Here is a 19,748-nt window from a genome sequence, read left to right as displayed (position 1 = left end):
AGCCTGATCCAGCTTTGTAGTTTGCTCTGCTTGGATCAGATGACTAGAAGATAAGCTTCCAGCCTAAACTCTTCTCTGAGTCTAGGATTTTTAAAAAGAAGCTATCAATTAAAAAAACCGCTCTCCCAGGTAGCAGAGAGAGCATTCTGATCATCCATCGTGTTGGAAATCCAGAATATATTCCACTTACTGGGGAGAACTTCAGAAAGGCCAGAAAGGAATTATGGTTGAATGGTGGTGTAAAAGAAACAAGAGCAAGGACCACAACAATCTTTCAGTAATGAGGAAAGAGGAAGGATGATCAATACTGCTGGATTAAATGTAAAAGTATCCTAAGACTGTCCAGGCATGAAAACTAGGAATAAATCCTTTTTAAATGCTTCAGGAGATGGAAGGCAGAGAGACAATCAGCAGAAATAAAAAGAGAAGACGATACAGAAGAGACAGAGAAAAAATAACTCAAATATAGAAAAAATGTTTATCACCAATGTATTATTTCTCTACCATTTCCATCTTACAGGATACATGAAGTATCAATGTATTGTAACATGAGACCAATTCAGGGATACAAAATTGTTCTAAAATTTAAGATAGGAACGCTGCAAATGAACCAGCAGAAAAATTCCCAGAATAAAAATTCATGAGGTTAAAAGAAAGACCTAATCCTGAGATGACAAAACAAAAATGTGCCAGACTGTGACTGATGGTATGATCGATGGAGTACAGCTGATCTGGATAATTCAGCAATGACCGTTGAGTCTCAACTTTGTTGATATTAATTACATTATATTTTCATTGAACTTGCTTTTCCTGTTAATTTAGTAGTGGCACAAGGTAATAGTGCTATTACAGCTAAAGTAGCATCCTAATGAGATGAATCAGATTGTGGCCATAAAAAGAATTTCCACCCGTGTGAGCATTTGAATTTCCATTCTGTGAAACAAGAATGGAGATTTCAAAAATACACCTGTGGCTTTTCATACCACACATGAAAATCGACACAGGCACATGGAACATCATTAATACTGCAAGACTGCATTAGTAAACATTCTGGTCAGGACATATTTCTACAGTAATTGTGTCCTTGCTTGTTTATCTTGTAGTCTGAATGTTAAAATAGGAAAGGGAATGATGCAACCTTTTTTTTTTTTTTTTTTTGGTGAGCTTGTTAATAGAGTATTTACTTCCTATTTTCAAGGATCAAAAGAAGGACAGAATAATGCAGTCACCCTGGTAAGGTGGCAAAGACTCTTGGGGAGCTGAAAAGACCAAACCAGTTGCAATAAATAAGAAGTAAATACCGTATGCATGGTAAAAGCACATTTTTGTTTATTCTGATGGGATAATGTGCATTCAAACTTTAGTAGTATACAGTATAGATTAGATTTATTGATAATTTTTAAAAGCATGCAGTATTTTCCATCTGTTCATGTAATGAGAGACAATCAGAAAAGCATAAGAATTTCACTGTATGCTTTGATGCTGGGAAATGCTGAACACATTCAGCTCCCATTTAAGCTTAGGATGGTTGATCAGAGATTTAAAACATTGTACTATGGACAAGGAGATAACAATGTTAAAGTTGATACAGTTTATTCAAGAAAAAATATTATAGCTTCATCTAATACAACACCCCCATTCCCTTCCTCAAATATTAAAAATCTATGAACTCTTACCCATATCTTCAGAAATTATTGGGAACAGATCAACCAGATAATATCATTATTCAATAAATATCATAAATTAAATAAAAACCAGGTGGGTTTTTTGGTGTTTTTTTGCAATGATATGACTAAATATTTCTGACAGATGGTTGTTCCGCTTGAAATACTATCTAGTAACTTCCCTGTATAAGGTAGATAATTCTATCATCAGCTACCCATCCTTCACTTACAATTTTCAGCATTCAAAGATGAGCACAGAAATCCCAGACTATATTTCTCTTTCTTTTTTTTTTTTTTTTTTTTTGCTATTTATTATTCTAAGTGTCTTTATTTTTCTTTTTAAGAGAAAAAAAAAGTTAATGTAAGCTCAGGCATTCTTTATCCCAAAGCAATTCTGTTATTTTTGAAGAAGCAGAAGAGTGCACACAGACCCCTATTAAAGGAGATGGAATATTGAGTATTTTGCAGCTCATTGCTTAAAGAGAGTGCACTAAAAATCAATTTGGCTAATTGAATATGGTGCTAGAATGTAGTTAAATGTCTTTAGACCCGTTCCAAAAAAAACCCAGCTCTGGTTATATACTTATACAAATTCTATCAGAGTTAAAATATGCCAGCCAATACTATATCTCACTGCTAGAAAGGTTTTCTGCACTGCAATCTAAATTTCTCTTCTTTTATTGTGATTTCATCATCTTATCCTTATTAATGTTTCTCTTTTTTGGTGTTAATGAGTTTTAACTACTTGTAGAATAAAGTCATGGGTTTTAAATGAGAGATACCGGCAGTTATTTCTTTATTTTGTCATGTATCTTCTCGGAATTGTGATCATTTTGACTCTCTGCTTTCAAATCTCTCCAGGATGTCAATACTTGGTAACAAGACCAGGCAAACAAGATAGCACATAGAGTCTTTGTTGTTTAACAATCTCTTAGAGTGCCTATTCTTCTCCTGGAGTGAGATGTTGTTCTTCTTCATGTGCCAAACAAAACTTGGCAAAACATGCTGCACTCTTGCTAATTTATTGTCATTGCCTAGTCTCTTTCAGACTTTATATTGCTGAAAGGGAAGGATACCTGGGCAAATTCAATTTAACCCTCTCTTTTTGTTGTTGCGTGCAACTCAGGGGGAAAATAACCATCTGCAGGAGCAACTTGGAAGGACTGCCAGTGCAATAAAATGGGAATAGCAGTTGTTTGTGAACAGCCACAGGGTCTTGTTATAATTCTTATTCACCACTCAGTTGGGTAGCATTCTAAGTTTTTTTAAACTAGATAACTCTTATTTGAAGACAGATAAGAGTATTCTCTAAGCATGTGCAATTTGCCACTGTCTTTTTTGTCTCTTTCACTTACATCAAGAAGTACCATCATCCCTCTGTCTCTAAAAGGAAAAACATGCAAAGGAAAAAGATACTGAGGAGAAAAAAAAATCTCAAATAAACAAATAAAACTAGCTTGAGGGATAGAAAATTAAAGCAAAGGAAGGAAGAGGGAGTCAAAAAAGTAAAGCTGAAAAAAGGGCAGGGGAGTGTAACACTCTTGTCCTAAAAATCTTGCATTCTCTTGAACTGGCTTTAATATTATTTATTGAGCTTGCCATCTGTTCATAGATAGCGATGAGTGCTTCTGGAAACTCTAGGGCAACACTACTCAAGGTATTTGTTCCTTGTTCCCACTAAATTGTACCATTAATGGATCAAAGCAAAATTGTTGACTGCACAGATTTGAAGCACTGAACAAACTCTAGCTAATACCTTTTCAAAACATCTGTATGAATCACATACTTGTGATTTATTTGTGATTAACCTACTTCTGAAACAAGGAGTACTAATACTCTTCTAGACCACAGGTATAGTGAGAAGAGGCAGAGGGTCTGCCATTCCTGGTAGGCATTTTACCTGCCCAGAGCTCTGGTGGTGGCTCCCCACATGCATGCTCATCATGTTTTCTCAGGAACAGCACCATTCATTGTCTTGCTTGCAGCAGTTCAGGTACCTTGCCCAAACAGCCATCCTAGCCCTCTCAATCTCCTCCGAAATTTCCCCAGTCTCCTAAGTGTCAATTTGTTGTGGCACCTTTGGGGATGGATAGTAGGTACAGGAATGGAGAGCAGGGAGACTGACTGTTGCAATTTACTGGAGTGAAGTGAAAAAGTTCTGCTGTGCTACAGGTAGGAACATGTTTTGGATAAGCACTTTGAGTCATTAAATTGAACTTCTTATCTTCCTGAAAACAATACCTAAAGGGTTTCCCTATGAAAAACCTAATAATGATTTTACGACTTTCCCTCCGGCAGCAGCTCACTGTGTGCCAGTAAATTTCTCCTCTTGCAATGTGTTTCAAGGCAGAATTTGCCAGCTGCACTGGAATGATGTACAATGGTGTCCCATGGACATGAAGAGTGTACTGGTTTTTGGCAGTGCTAGGCACAGCTCAGGAGTTCAGCATGGATGCAGTGTTGCTTTGGGAAGCATCTGCATTTGGACAACACTCTAAGGCACATGGTGTGATTCTTGGGGTGTCCTGTGCAGGGCCAGGAGTTGGAGTCAATGATCCTGATGGGTTCCTTCTGACTCAGCATATTCTGTTCAATGATTCTATGATACATCTGCATCCAGAGTTCTCATTCTAACTGATGTACAAGGCCTATGGAACACCTCTGTGGACCTGTCAAGTGAAGTACTAATTACACTGAGATGAACTTCATCTATGGAGTGGGGAGCAGGTACCAAATCCTGTCTGGTTTAGGCAATTCTATGCATCACTATGGAAGGCAGAGTCTGAAGATACTTCTTTGCTCTTCTCTTTTGCAGATGTCTTCAAAAATAGACTCAGGTATTCCTAAGGTATTCCTCAATTGATACAAGCAATACTGAATTTGTTTAGGAGTGTGTTCAAGTCTTATTAACATTTTTGAATGACTGTTTGTCTGGTCCTTTTCACTAAAGCTTCTATGACAGACAATGGGGAATACCCAGTGGACAATGATAACCCTTGTTGGTTTGATTGTTTTATCTCATAATGTGCTGTTAATTTTGTAATAGGAATGTCCAAGAAATGTTGAGGTGACATCTTCACTCTCCAGTGTGACACTTTATTGTGCCATAAATTGAATCTCTCCTGATGGGAGAGAATTTGCTGAAAGTCCTTGCAAGGAGTTTAAAAGATAAAGCGAGACGTCTTCTGTAGTTTCAGTGATTCTAGATAGTTGTTTATTAAATCTTATCAGAAAAAAACTGAGCCACTAGCATGACCCAGGTACAGCATGGAAGGAGGAAAAGTAGGAGTGAGCAATTATCAAGATTTACACAGCCTTTTAAAGACATTTTAACCAATAGTTACTAAAAACGTACATTATTTTCACTTTCTTACCAATTATTCAGTAACACGATTAGGAACTGCGGAATTTTCTATCCAATCATTCCAAACTACTTTTACTGAAAAATATGGAATGGCAGAAGAAGGAGAAGAAGGTTTAGAGAGCAACAGCAATCCTCCATTTTGATATTTTTTACTCTTATCTATATACTATAAAGAGAAGCCTAAAACCTCTAAATTTTTCACCCTGTGACAATCTTACATAGTAGTCTATAACCTAATTCACACCCCTGTATTTTCTAGTTGTTGTCTAACTGTTGGTAATTTTTTCCAAGGTTTAATGCTATACCAGTGGTATCCAGGGGGTAAAAACCCTTAAAAACAGGCAGAGAAATATTCTCGGCACTCTGGGTTCCTACACAGTGTAAAAAACTTCATTCATAAAGTCATGGCTTTTCTCTCTAATGGGTGATACAAAATTTTTCTGGCTCCCATCTGTATATCTTTTATCTGTTAGACACTGCTCCTGGACTTCTAAATTGTTTCATACTTCACAGGAAGGAGATGTGCATTAAAGGCCCATTTCAATGGTAATAAAAATAGAATCTAATATGGAACAACATATTACAAGTGATGACATCTGTTCACATTATTGTGAGAGTCTCAGTCCAATTACATTCACTATAAACTATGGAAGAACAATTGAGATAAAAATGTGCATATTGTTTTTTCAGAGCTTCAGGCTAGGTTTCCGTGCATCCTGAATTCTGAAAGCATTTTCTGACATATTACAATCCAGACTTACTGCAATAACATAAGAAATTATATTCAAAAGCAGGTTAAACACAACTTTCCAAATATACTTAAACATTGGTTGGCCAAAAAAATCCCAGGATTTAAAAAATCTAGGATTTAAACACTGTTTTTAAACAAGAAACTGTGTCATATCATACTGTCCTGGACAGATACTCCTCCAATATAATAGTTACCTTCTTTTACAATTGGTACTTAGTTTATTTAGAATTCAGGAACATTAAATGCAATTCCATTCTTTGATGCAGTGATATCATGAGGGAATTTAACCTACTGTTTTTTAAAAAATTGATTTCTAAATAATCTGGCTCTGTTGAGATGAGAAAGGATTTTATTTTTTCTGCAGGCATCAGCAGGATCATAGGATTATAAAATTTTATAGGTTGGAAGGTACCCATTAGGATCATCAGGCCCAAACTCTACCTCTCTACCTCTAAATCACATTATTCAAGGTGTTGACCAGTTAAGTTTTAAATAATTCTGAAGCTTGACATTTAATGAAGTCTCTCAGCAGTCTCATTAATTGCAATTTTTTTCCCCAAACAATTAATTAGAATTTCACACTTTGCAATGTCCATCCATTTCCTCTCACCCTATCATTTTTATCCCTAAAAAGCATCAGCCTCCATTTTTTCTAAACCATCTCTATAAGTAGTTGAAGAAAGCAACAAGATCCTTCTCTTATCCTTCCCATAAATAGTAGTGCAGTGGCAAAACTGGACACAATTCTCTTGACAGAATTTCAGCAGTGTTGAATAGAGAGGGGGAAAGCACTTCTCTACCTGCTGGCTTCACTCTTGCTTATGCAGTTTCAGTATTCTTTGTGCTTTATCACAGGGGTGCATGATTGACTCATCATGTTCTGCTCATGAAAATCCCCAGGTCCTTTCTGACAGTAAATACATCAATGAATGGGAAATGTTTAAGGCTGGCATTATCCCAAAGAAAAGACTTAATAAACAGGAAGAGTATGAGATGGGTCCCCTGTTAAACACATTCTAGCAATTCAGTTTGAATTTATCAAAACAGATTGTTGTTGATTTACTTCATGTTATTATTGCCACAACTTTGCTGTGTCACAATCTATTAATACCTCAGAGCTTCGTCTTACCTCCATAATACGGCTTTTTATGAAATTAACCAACATTTTCTTCCCACTTTTGATACTAATAAGCTATAAATCAAGCACTAGAACCTGAAATGTAGTCTATATCCACTCTGCAAATGCAAACTACATTTGCTCGCTGCCTTCAGTGATTCTCTCCAGTCAACCACCAGAGGCTGTCAGGCTGCTCTAGTACTTTGGTGTGCAAGCACCTTCCCTTCACCTTTCCTGATGTGTGTGTAGGTTACCTGCCTGTGTGCTGCAATTAGACACAGGAAGTTCCTGGACAAAAGTCCTGCTGGTTTTCCTAACTTCTCATAGGATTCTGTATCTCACATGTTCTTTTTTGGTTGTGATAGGAAGCCACGTGTTTTGCATCTTGATTCACAAATGACTGACACAGACCTGGAAAACACTTGAAGTCTCTAACAATTGGCAAAAAAATGGGAATAGCAGCGACTGGACTGCAAGGCAGGACATAGGTGAGAAACAGTGGTTCACGCTTTGGTGTATAACCTCCATATATAAATATATACATATATATGGTATATATAGTATATAACCTCCATATAGACAGTATCTGGATTTCAGTAGCTTATAAGAATGTCCTTTCTCATTTCAGCACACTGAGTCTGAACCTTTTGGTTTCCAGGAACACTACAAGGATCTCAGACTTCTGCAAAGAGTGAAAGCTACTCGGGAGTATGAACTTGTGTGTGTCAAGGTAGGTCAACTAGTACCATGAATTTGGTTTTGATTTCCAACATTGTAACAGCTTGGAATGATTATGTCCTTAATTTAGTGTTGCAGGCACAGCAAATGCCTTGTTTTTTATTCAGTAAATGAAAGCTAAACTGGGTAAAGCATATCCACCACAGAATCATCTACTTGGGTATCACCTTCTAAATTCATCTTATTTTCCTCTCCCTTACATAAATTTGCTGATGAAGAGCTAATGCTTAGACAGCAAAATAGGAAGCTCAGACCACTATAGGTATCCAGAATTATTTTATAAACATACCCAAGGAACACAGTTGTTTACCATAATGGTTATTGTCAATGATGGCACCTACCTGAACTTTTTCCTTACATTTTTATCTTGCTAAGTTTTTCTGCTTCTTCCTTTTTACACAAAAAACCAAGCAATTTTATTCCACCTTTCTATTGCTTTGATCTATTGCAGTAAGCATTGCTTTTCTTTTACAATGGATAAATAATGGGGTTTTTTTCTTTCTTTTCTGGCTTACCTTATTTTGGCTGTCCCTCTCCACATGCCATTCCTTCTAAAGTGCTCATAACATTTCTCTTAGAACTCATTCACCACCCCTTGGATGGAGATCTAGCCTGGTTTTCTTTGCATGCCCTGGTCTTTGAGCTCCTGTTACAAGAAATTTCCCTTAATGATGGGGTATCACATTGACCAGAACTTTGGGGTAGATCTTTTGGCACCTTTTCTAAAATAAATCCTACCAAAAACATCCAAAGATCTTTCCATCTCTAAAGTGAAGTCTCACGAGAACACAAACTGGACTACAGTTATTTTGCTGACAATGAAAATTCATGTATTTGGGAAGAGATAATTCAGAACAACTGTAAACAACCTTTGTAAACAACTTCACCCATGCTGATTGTCCATGCAAAGTCATGTCAGACATTACAGCCATAACAAGTACCTCACTGGAAACGTGTGCAAAGGCTACTGCAGTACTTACTGCTCCTTTCTACAGGAAAACAACCCTAAAAAAAAAAAAAAAAAAAGGAAAATCAAACCAAAACTAACCCAAAACAAACAAACAAACAAAAAAAAACCCCAAACCAATCTTCAAAAAGTAGTTTTCTGATTCTAAGCAAAAAAGTCCAAAGTCCTGAGAAAGAGAAATTGCTCTGAGCAACTTTCAGACGCGTTTTTAAACTCATGAAATGAGCTATATGCATGTCTGGATTGTCCCTTTGGAGAAGATATGACCACAATATCTAGATTTTTTGTGCGACCTTGGTTTTTGACTGTCATCTTATAAAAATGAGTGCAAGGATCTCCTGGTAGGAACTGGAGATTGTTCCTTCCCTAGGGAAGAACTGGGTGTGCTTATGGTGTGGCATGCAGGAGAAACAAGTGACAACATGGAGGCAGAATTCTACAGCCAAAGAGAAACCTGAACAGCTTTGGAGTCAGTTTGTGCTTTTCTTAATAGATCTGGGGGAGCCTGTGCTTGACTTGTATGCAGGCCATAGTCTGAGGTTTTCTTTCACATTTGGTATAAAAAGGGTCTGACTTTTCATGTGCATTTAAACATTTACTTTGCTGTTTGTCTCTATACATTAACCACTGAAAGACTCTTTGTCAGAAATGGCAACTTCACTGAGGTAAATGTGCTACCCATTTTTCAAATACACTGTGCTAAATAGACTTGCTCTATCAGCAAAATTATCAACCACTTTCATGGTGTTTCGGGAATTTCTTTTGTTCCTGGACCCAAATCTCTGATCCAGTGTATGTTGAATCTTGACTCTAGATAATCCAAAATATTCTCTGGAAACATCTGTCCAATCAAGTAACTTAGGGGTTTCCCCCATGCCATTTCCCTGGTTGTTCAAAATACATACACACATGTAGGTTTATTTGTTTCCAAGCACTATCTCAAAGTCCAACTAATCTTCTCTGAGAAAAATGCAAATGCAATTCCCATCACCACTTGAAACAGGAAATATGGGTAAATGCAGGGCAGAACTGGCTCTTTCTGCCAAACTCAACCATCTTGACACAAGGACATAGGGCACAGAGCACATGGGAACACGATACCAATGTTACAGAAATACCCATTCTGATGGGCTGTGACAGATTTCTTCATGGGGTCCCAAAGACTTTGAATGAAAAGCTCACAACACTTAATAGCTGCATCCTGGGGCCATGGGCTTGGCCTGAGTCTCCTTTGGCCTACAAAGGCTGTGTGGAGTTCATCCAACCAGTCCTTTTGCTCTCAGCTGCATGGAGCCTTGCTCAGCCTTGCTCAGTTCCACTTACACAAGCCAGGTCAGGCAGGGAGGTGAAATGAACGGGCATTTGAAGGACACGTGAAGGACAATGTCATGGATGAAGGCAAAGCCATTTAATCAGTTCCAGCTACTGGGAGGCTGCTATAAGGACTCCCCAGAGCCTTCTCGTCTTCAGCATGAAGAGCTCCATCTCTCTCACCCTTCCCTCATGCTGAAGACATTTCATCATCTCTGTGATCTCTTGCTGGACTTGCTCCAATAAGCCCACATCTTTTTTTATCCTCAGGAGCCTGGAGCTGAACACAGCAGTCTGGATATGTCTCACCAATGCCAAGCAGAGCTGAAGGTCATCTCTCTTGACTGCTGATGACGCTGCTCCTAAAGCAGCCCAAGATGCTTTTGGACTTAGCAGGCCCCAGCTCCTCGCTCCTCTCCCAGCTCCACCAGATTTGAACTCTCCTAAAGTGTGTGTGTTTATCAAGCTTTCACACTGTTTAATGCTTTGAAGGCAGAGATTTATCCATTCACAGCAATGCTCCTTCTGCCGCCTGCCTTAGTCATTGAAAATTCCTTACAAGTTTCAGTTACCATGAGGAAAAGTATTTTTTTTTAAAAGGGCTGGAAACTACGTATAATGTGAACATTTTCACAGCAACACATCCCACCTCCCAAGACAGCATTTTAGCTGGCAGCTAAGTTTACTTTACATTTTTAGCTCCTAAAGGTAGCAGTTGTTAATCTGTATGTTATTAATTGTTATGGCACATAAAGCAGTCAACATACCAATTTGGTAAAAGCAGTCTCATAAAGTATGCAGAATACACTTATCGTTTGTGGACTATTAATAAAGAGGTCCCCTGCTCGTGAACAAGATTTTTCTTAGTATCATTATTATTGTGATAGCAACATTACCTTGATCAATTCTCTATTACTGGTGCATTTCTCTTGAGGGCTCCTAATGGTACAATCAGATGTGTGCAGGTCAACCGCTGAATTTTTTTACATAACATTTTTATATAACATTTCTTACAATGAGGAGTAGAATCATCATTTTGCAGATAAATTGCTATCCTCATTGGGGAAAAAAAAAAAAGTGGAATGAATGCAAGAATTGACTGGTTTACACAGAGGCATATTGACCTGCAAAAGTTTCTGTGTACATCCTGTTCCTGAGTTACAGAAACAAATTTAAGAGTGTACTAGTGCCCAAGAGGCAAAAGCAAAGTAAAGTGAAAACTGGGGAGAATCAAAAGATGCCAGAAGCAAACACTGCTTACTGATTATTTCCCTCTTTTCTTGCCCTTAGTGCTTCAGTCCATTTAAGCTGGTTAGATCTTCACCTGAACAATGAGTACTTAAAAGTAGACTCAAATGGCTTTGTCCTTTTGGGTACATCTGCTCTGCTGCCAAGAAATACTGACATATCCCTGTTAGCTGTAAACAAGATAAACTTGTCAGCTACAAACCAGAGCCAGATAGCTGGAGAAATTGGTACCAGAGAACTTCTGAAGCTTCTGCAGGGACCAGATTCAGGGACCTGCTGCAGGGACCAGATTCAGCATGTTTATATTTGCATTTTTTCTGAATGTAGAGAAAAACTGGGAGAAGGAGAGGCAGGTCTATATTAGGTTATAATATAAGATCATTTGGACATAGTAAACACAGTTCTGACTCAATGCATCCTCATATAGAAAGAAAAGGTCATAATTTTTTGGCTTTTTCGGGGATCAAAAACTTGCATTGCACTCTGTTCAGAGAGACAAATATTTTCAGGATAGACAAAACCCTGTGTCATGCCTCCTCATGGGGCTCAGCTCTTCTGTTGGTGAGGTTTTTTTCTGAATTCTATCTACTGTTCCTTTGACACTTTCATGGTCATTATTTTATTTTTTCAGGTTGTCATAAGTTGTCTCTTAAGCTCTTTTTTTTCAGGCTAAAGGATGGTGTGGATTCATGTTTACATTTGCCAGTGCTGGTAAAGCCTTCGAGTTTCATTTTTACTTGATCACTAAATGGGAGCTTGATCTGACTGTCAGATCACTTTATGAGAATGGCTGTAGTAGATTGCAGTCCTTTCTGCTGTCAAGCTTAGTGAGACTCTTTCACAGAGGAAATGCCTTTGCAGCTGGTAAGATAAAAAAAAATTGTACCTTTTTTTTTTTCTTAAATGTGCTGTGCTCCTGTGTAAATGTATTAGGATTCTTCTGTGAAAATAAACCAAGAAAAAAAATCCTGGAAAGCTATTTGAAGGTCTTACACAGTTTCAGCCGTATGTGAGTTATTATAGGTATGCTATAAATCCCTGATATCACACAGGTTATAATGAAGATGCTGGCTCATCCCCAAAAATACAGACAGAATGTTATACTGTGTCCTTTTCTGATTTTGATCTAGTAGACTGATGCACTTCATTTGGTGCAGATTGATCAAAATCAATGTCTAGCTCACAGATTCTTCATTTCATTTGGTTGCTCCAGAATACCTGTCCTCAACTGAATCACTATCCAAGCTAATATACAAAAAAGAAATAAATGAACTATGATCTAGATATTGCTTCAAGTGGCAAAATCTACATTATTCCCTTTGTCTGAAGAAACTCCCTGTGTATTGGGTGATTACCTCTTTCCTTCTGCTTTAGTCGGCTGCTTAATTGAGGTCCTGTTTTACAATGCTGAATAATGCATATCGATTCATAGCTTTCACAAAAACTGCAAGAGTAAGATTGGCATCTGGTGGACTTGACAGATGCACGAGGCGCTCACAATGCTTTTCTGTCAGGCAATTCAGTCCCCAGAAAAGGAGACTGCATGACTAATGAGTTTTGCACCTCCTCTTCATGTGCTCATCTGCTTTCCCATTGATGTAATTTATGAGGCACTTCTGTGAGTCACGGTTAGCACACTGAAGTGGCAGCGCTTGGTGGCAGCCATTATAATAACCATAAAGCAAATAAAACAGGATTCAGGAAAGTGGGAAATGAAGTCTAGGCAGCAGAGAACACCTGTTTTCTGTTTATGCCTTCGCTAAATATTTGCAATTCATTAAATAGTCACAATCAGAGTTTGATAACGTATTTACATTCACAACTGCTTTTACAAACCAGAATTCTTGCATAATTGCTGGACTTCTGAAGAGCAGGTTTTGTTCATCTCTACTAAATGAAAACTTTCATACCAGTTTGCTATGATGAAGTGAGTAGTTTATGTGCCATCACTTCAAGAAAACTTTTGACACTCATATGACCATCTGCTAAACAGAACAGAGCAGATATTTCTAAATTGTCACAGGGAGCCACTTCTGTGGCCCCTATAGACACATCTAGGCAAGTAGCAGATGGGGCTCAAAATAAATTTAATGTGTTTGAAATGCAGTTGTGTCACGAAGACACACTTGGAGCCGAGGACAGAAAGTCTTTGGTAACCATCAGAAAATTTCTGCTGTCTACAAGGGTCAGCAGGGAGCTGTTTAGTTGCTTCTTTGGAAGTGTATCAGTACAGGTACAGTACATCACAGTTTTTTTCTGCGTAGTCCACTGGTATTTGAGATGAATAGAAACACTCTGTTTCATGATAATAAAATAAAGTAGGGAAGACTGTGTTCAGTCAGGAACACAGATTTGAAGTAGACAAAGACAAATAGTGATGTTATTGTATACAGGATTTGTTCTGACAGAATATAAAAGTAGGGTTGTCCAGGGTCTTTTAGGTAGAAGCCAATAGGAAAAGTCATTAATTTCTATTAGCATCCCAAAAGCTGTATTGCTAGAAGTCCAGAAAGCTGAGCCATGCTTGTATGCATGTCATAAAAGAGGGCATAATAAAGTGTTCAGCAAGTCATTAGATATTTTTATGAAAGCAGACTTTTGCTGACTGTGACAAATGTCTAGCAATCCAACACTGAGCTAATCATTCGGGAAAACAGAGACATGAAGTTCAATAAGAAGTGCAAAATACTGAATCAGCATTGAAACTGACTGCATGAACAGCAGTCCTGCTGAAGAGAACCCAGAGAGAGCAGGGAATGCCAGGCTGAGTACAAGCTGACAGTGTGGTACTACTGTAAACAGGGCAGGTTATGGACTCTCCCATGTTAAGATCATGGTGAGCATACTGAGGGAAGTTCTCAGCTTCCTTCTCTCAGTATTATTGATGAATCCCCATGTATGTGCAGATAGGGGTCCTTAAGTTAGATAGGGCCATGGATAAACTGGAGAGGGTCCAGCAGAGAAAAGCTAAGATGCTTTGGGACACCGAACATATGTGAGGAGCTGGACTGTGGTCTTGTGAAGAGATTATCAGAGGGGCTGGGCTTTCAGAGGGGTGATCAGCTCACGTCTGTGCAAATGGCAGCTAAAAACTGATGGGTGTCACTCATCTTTGCAGAAGCTTGAGATGGACTTGAGTAGCAGCTTGGGAGGCTCAAGGTGGACGTTAGGAAAAGATACATTCACCAGGAAGGTAGTGCAGCACTGAAACAGGTTATTCATGGGGCAGCCAGAATCTACAATTCTAGAAGTTTTCAAGGCTTCTTAAACATAAACATGACTGACCTAATTTGCTGCAGCCACAGCCCTGTTTCAACCAGAAGATTGGAGTAGAGACCCCAGGAATTCCCTTCCAAACAACATTTTTTTACAGTTTTAGGATGGTCTCAGGATTTAAAACCAACCAGCAATAAAGTACCACATATTCACTTACTCACTTCCCCACAGCGAGATCAGAGAGAGAATTAGAAGGGCAAAAGTGAGAAAACTCGTAGGTTGAGATAAAGACAGTTTAAAAGGTAAAGCAAAAGTCACACACACAAGCAAAACAAGTAATTCATTCACCCCTGCCGTGGTCAGAGAGGTGTTCAGCAATCCCCAGGAAAGCAGGGGACGCTTATACAGTGATTTGGGAAGACAAACACCATCACTCCAAATATATGTCCATTTGTTCTTCTTCCCACAGCTTTATGTACTGAGCACGATGTCATATGGTCTGCAATATCCCTTTCATCAGCTGCAGTCAGCTGTCCTGGCTGTGTCTCCTTCCACCTTCCCATGTATCCCCACCCCTCTCACCATCGTAGCAGTATAAAAAGCAGCAAAGACCTTGGCTCTGAGCAAGCCCTGCTCAACAATAACAAAGACATCTCTATATTATCAACCTTGTGTTCAGCACAAATCCAAAACACAGCCCCATATCATCCGCTGTGAAGAAAATTAACTCAACCCCAGCCCAAACCAGCACAGATGGTTTTCGTATCCAAGCTGCCCCACACAATCTAGTTGTAAGCAGTCTGAAAGCAGGTGGGAAGACTGAAGCCATATCAGCAGCACACAAGTTAAAAGGCTGCCTTAAAACTGAAGTCAAAGATTCACAGAGATTGCTTGCAAAGGCATCCAGAGAGAGGGAGTGGAAAACAAAACTCTGAGACAAGGCAATCTGAGATGAACAGAACTCAAGCAGAAAAGAAGTGTTGAGAGGTAAGAGTACTTTAAGCCCATTTTTTTAAGGTTAAGGAGGTGAGCTGGTATACTGCAGCATTGAAATAAAAAGTTACATTTCTAATACCATTTGCACAGAGGTGTCACTCCTTTATGAAAATAAACACTGGCACTCAAAGAAGAAACAAAGGTCCTGCAGAAGAGAAGTAGCTTTCTTACTCTTCTGCACAGACCTGAGAAGCCCCAAATCTTTCCCTGCCTGTGAAAGTCTGGAGAAGAAAGATGAGAAGAAAGACTCAATTTATTGGAGAGACCCACTTCAACAGACAGAAGCTCAACAGGCCAGAGCACCCTGATACCCTTACAGGCTGTGGTGAAGTACTTTCCACTTGCTGAAGGTAATGAATTAAAAGTAAAGGAATGGCACAGAGTTTAGCAATTTTCTAAAGGTAAGTCTAAAGCTGTTTAAAAAGTCAATGTAGCCATTGATTCAAAAGTAGTTCTATTTGAAAGCTGTTCCAGTAGATTATGCCTAGGTTATGTGTGCAGAAACTAATCATTTCTTGAAGGTTAGTGCTAAATGTGCAGGGCCATGATGATAAGGACATGAAGAAGATTAGAGGGCTGGAGAACTCTCCTAGGAGGGCAGGCTGAGAGAGCTGGGATTGTTCAGCCTGGAGAAGAGAAGGCTCCAGCAAGAACTTGGAGCAGCTTTTCAGTACTTAAAGGGGGCCCATAAGAAAGATGGGGACAGACTTTTTACAAGCACATGAAGTGATAGGACAAGAGTGGATGGCTTCAAACTAGTAGATTCAGACTAGCTGTAAGGGTGACATTTTTTGCAATGAGGATAGTGACACACAGGAACAGATTGCCCAGAGCGATGTAGATGTCCCATCCCTGAAAACAGCTAAGGCCAGTTGGATGGAGCTTTGAGAAATGTGTTGTAGTGGAAGGTATCCCTGCTCACCGCAGGAGTGTTGAACTAGATAAGCTCAAAAGGTCCCTTCCAACCTAAACTATTCCATGATGTTGCTCTGTGATTAAACTGCACATACCATTATTTCAGAGGTGAGCCACACACTTTTGACATAGCACAGCTGTTTACTGACATAAATCAACCAAGACATGTGTCTAGGTACTGAAAGAAATCTATCTACAGTTACCCAAGACAAGTCTGCACACTGCAATCTCTGTGGTTCAGAGGTTGAGTTTGCTGCATTTGTATGGTGTTGGATTAACTGAAACTGCTGATTTATGGATTACATTTAAATTTTAACCTGAACTTGGTTATTGTGCTTACTAATACATTTCCAGTTTAGTAAAATCATAGTAACAGCTTAGTGTATTCTCAGTTAAGCAAATATTGATCTGTCCAATACAAGCGAGTTGTATGGAATGAACATTGAGACCTTAAGTAACCTTAGACAAGAAATTTACGACTCAGCTGTCTCTCTGCAGGTTCATTTCCTCTCAGCAGCAATTCAAAAAAGAATTAATCCACTGCAGAATTAGCTTTCTCCAGAAATGCAAATCTGCTTCAGCAGAGCAGCATTATTTAAGCACTTTTATTGCTCAAGCAACTGGGGGTGACGTCTTCTTGGAAGAGCTTACAGAATTTGTAGAGTGTGAAAGTTACAGCAATGTGCAGCCTCAGTACGGACACGGAGATAGACGCAAGAAGACAGGAACCTGAACTGTATGGAAAGAAGCCAATTTTATACTTCATTATGATTTTAGATATAGCCTTCTCAGCCACTGCCTCTGTTCCACATCTGTTATTAAAAATTTGAAGCTGTTCATATTCTTTGTATTTACATTTTCTTCATACTTCTGAATCATTACATTCTCTTGAAACACAAGGTTAAAGATACAGGGTCTCACAGTCCAGTAACATGCCCTGTTTCAAACAATCTTATGGCACAATATTTTGAAATCTTAGTTTAAAAAAAAAGTTTTCTTGCCTTCCAATGTAGAAGCAGATAACTTGTAAAGACAAGGACATTTCTGAAGGAGCAGCAGAACAGCTGCTTCCACAGCTACATATATATATCATAAAACAACCCAGACATTTGTAGATTTGATCCATTCACCTCCTTCAACACTGAAAAGCATTTGCAGTTACTAGCTGAATTATTTTGAATTAATTTGGGGGTGGGCAGGGGGAGGAGGCAATAGAGAAAGAGGAGATGGAAGAGAAATGACTACAGCAGCACAATACTATGTTTTTCTAGCTGTTAGACAAGAATTACTTGAGTTTTACAAGGCAAAGAGTGATTCTCTAGTCTGCTATTTAAAACACAACTGTAACATTTGTTCCTCACAGCCCTGAATATTTTCACACATTCCACCTTCCCAAAGAGACCACAAGTGACACCAGCCTGATTTCAGAACACAAAAGCATGGGTAAATTCCCCAAAGTAGTTGAGCAAGTCAAGTAAAACTATCTAATTTCCAACACAGAACTGAGAGGAGCATGTTTTGAGCTGTCTGAGCTCCCTACGGAGAACAAGAGGAGAGTTAAGGTGCATCCAAATGTGACTCTAAAGAGCCAGCTCAGACAGACAACCTGCTGTGAATATTTGCTTCCAGCTAACATGAACCCATCTCTCTGCTGGTTAGACATGGAGCCTGATGTGATTGGCTTGGATGCAAATATGTAAGTTGAAAACATTTTCTTTTAGTCAGATGAAGGTTACCTAGAATGGCTACAGTCTGCCTAAAGTAAGCTGATGGAGAATATTCAGTACATGTATGACTCTTAAGTGTGACTCTTCTCTGGAGGCTTCCAGAGCAGATCTTCAGCCACTGAAAAGTGTTCCATCATTCTTCTGCAACAGTGGGTAGAAAATTCCCCTCATAATTCAGCACTCTGGCTCATTCTTTCTTCTGCCTTAGAGTGCAAGAATGGGGACTGTAACTTCTTGTCTCCTCAACACATTTCGCAGTCATCAGGCCACAGGCTCTTTGGGACATAGCAGCTGGGAGACAGGGACAAAGAGAAAAAGTCTGGATTAGAAGCGCCACATCCCCTCTTTACCTTTTGGCACCGTGAGCTGTTTGAAATGGAATTGCAGGCTGCCTGGGAGGCAGCCGGAAGGAAGAACACCGACATGTGCTCTCACTTGCTGTGGCTGCTGCCTCAAGCACGCAGGGGCCCCTGTGACCCACGGCTGTTCCCCAGCTGCTGCACGCAGAACCCCACAAACACACACGGAATAGGGAGCCCCGCAACCAGGAAAACAGAAGTGGAATTTCAGGGGAAGACAGGATGGACTGGGCTGGTGAGGCACTGGTCATGGCTTTTTCACGAAACCCTTGTTTGCTATCTCAGGTCTCTTAAAAAAAAAAAGGCATTTTAATGCTAGCTGCTGCATCTGTAGGTTTTCAGAAATAGAGCTGGATGTGGCTGCTGTGCAGGGGGCATGACTGCACCAGCCCCACTCCCTCCATAAAAAACTGCCTGCTCCAGTGGGAGGAGAATGTTTGGGGTTTCATATGCTTTGTTTTCACCATCAGGCATTAGTTATGATTGAGGTCCATGAATCTGGTCTTGTGGTTTTAAAAATAGTAAAACACTCTGTATAATCTATGCAGCATGGGGTTGGATTTTTTATTCATGTGTGTCTTGTTCATGTGAGTCATGTGAGACGAAGTGGAAAATGGTGATAGGGGATACACATCATAAAGTCACCCCAAGACATTGTGGTATTACGAAATGGGAAGATAAAACTTGTGTAACAAGCAAGAAAATTTCAAGAACAAATCTATTTGCTATAAATTTCTCTCTTGTTTTTCCAGTTTCAAATGATTCTCTTGCAAGACTTATTTATGGCCAGTCCCACATCCTGGGATCCAAATTAAAATCTTCCCATCTTATTCATTTAGTGAAGAACATAAATGTATGAAAAGCCCCTAAAAGCAGGTATAACATAGAAAATGAATGCAATAATTCACAAATATCTCAATGTGGAGAATATGACACAGTTAGCATATAGCAACTAAATTAGAAGCAGGTAAACAACAAAAGTAATCCCCAAACTGCACAAACTCATTTTAATGGAAAAGTACAGTAGCAAGAGCATCCAAATTTGAAACATGCTCTTCAGTGTCTTTAGCACTTTGGGTTTACTAAGCTTGCATTCTGACAAGTATTCAGAGCCTTCTTACTGCAGGAGAAAACAAACATACAGGTTTAGACCCTGTATTATCTGGGATAATCTTCCTGCTCCACCATTCTAATGCTAGAGACAGCAAAACATTCAGGTATTCAAGGATTTGCATGCATTTCTGGAAACTGTAGACAGACTTCCATGTTATTATTTGACTGAAGAATCAAGACTGGCCACAAGTAGCAGTGAGGCATTAATGCATGAGTTAGTCTTTGTAATATGAAACATCAAAGGGAAAGATAATTAGGAAAT

At 39.1% G+C, this 19,748-nt stretch overlaps 1 long non-coding RNA gene across 1 annotated transcript; it reads left to right on the top strand.

Annotated features, from left to right (window-relative positions):
* The first annotated feature begins 4,773 nt into the window (after nt 1–4,773).
* Nucleotides 4,774–16,873, top strand: LOC138104851 (uncharacterized). Its single transcript, XR_011148310.1, has 3 exons — nt 4,774–15,363; nt 15,463–15,773; nt 16,786–16,873. It is a non-coding gene; the product is annotated as an uncharacterized lncRNA (long non-coding RNA).
* The last annotated feature ends 2,875 nt before the right edge of the window (nt 16,874–19,748 follow it).

The sequence above is a fragment of the Aphelocoma coerulescens genome, chromosome 2 (assembly GCF_041296385.1).
Source record: "Aphelocoma coerulescens isolate FSJ_1873_10779 chromosome 2, UR_Acoe_1.0, whole genome shotgun sequence".
Taxonomy (NCBI): Eukaryota; Metazoa; Chordata; class Aves; order Passeriformes; family Corvidae; genus Aphelocoma; species Aphelocoma coerulescens.
This window is presented reverse-complemented; position numbering and strand designations above follow the sequence as displayed.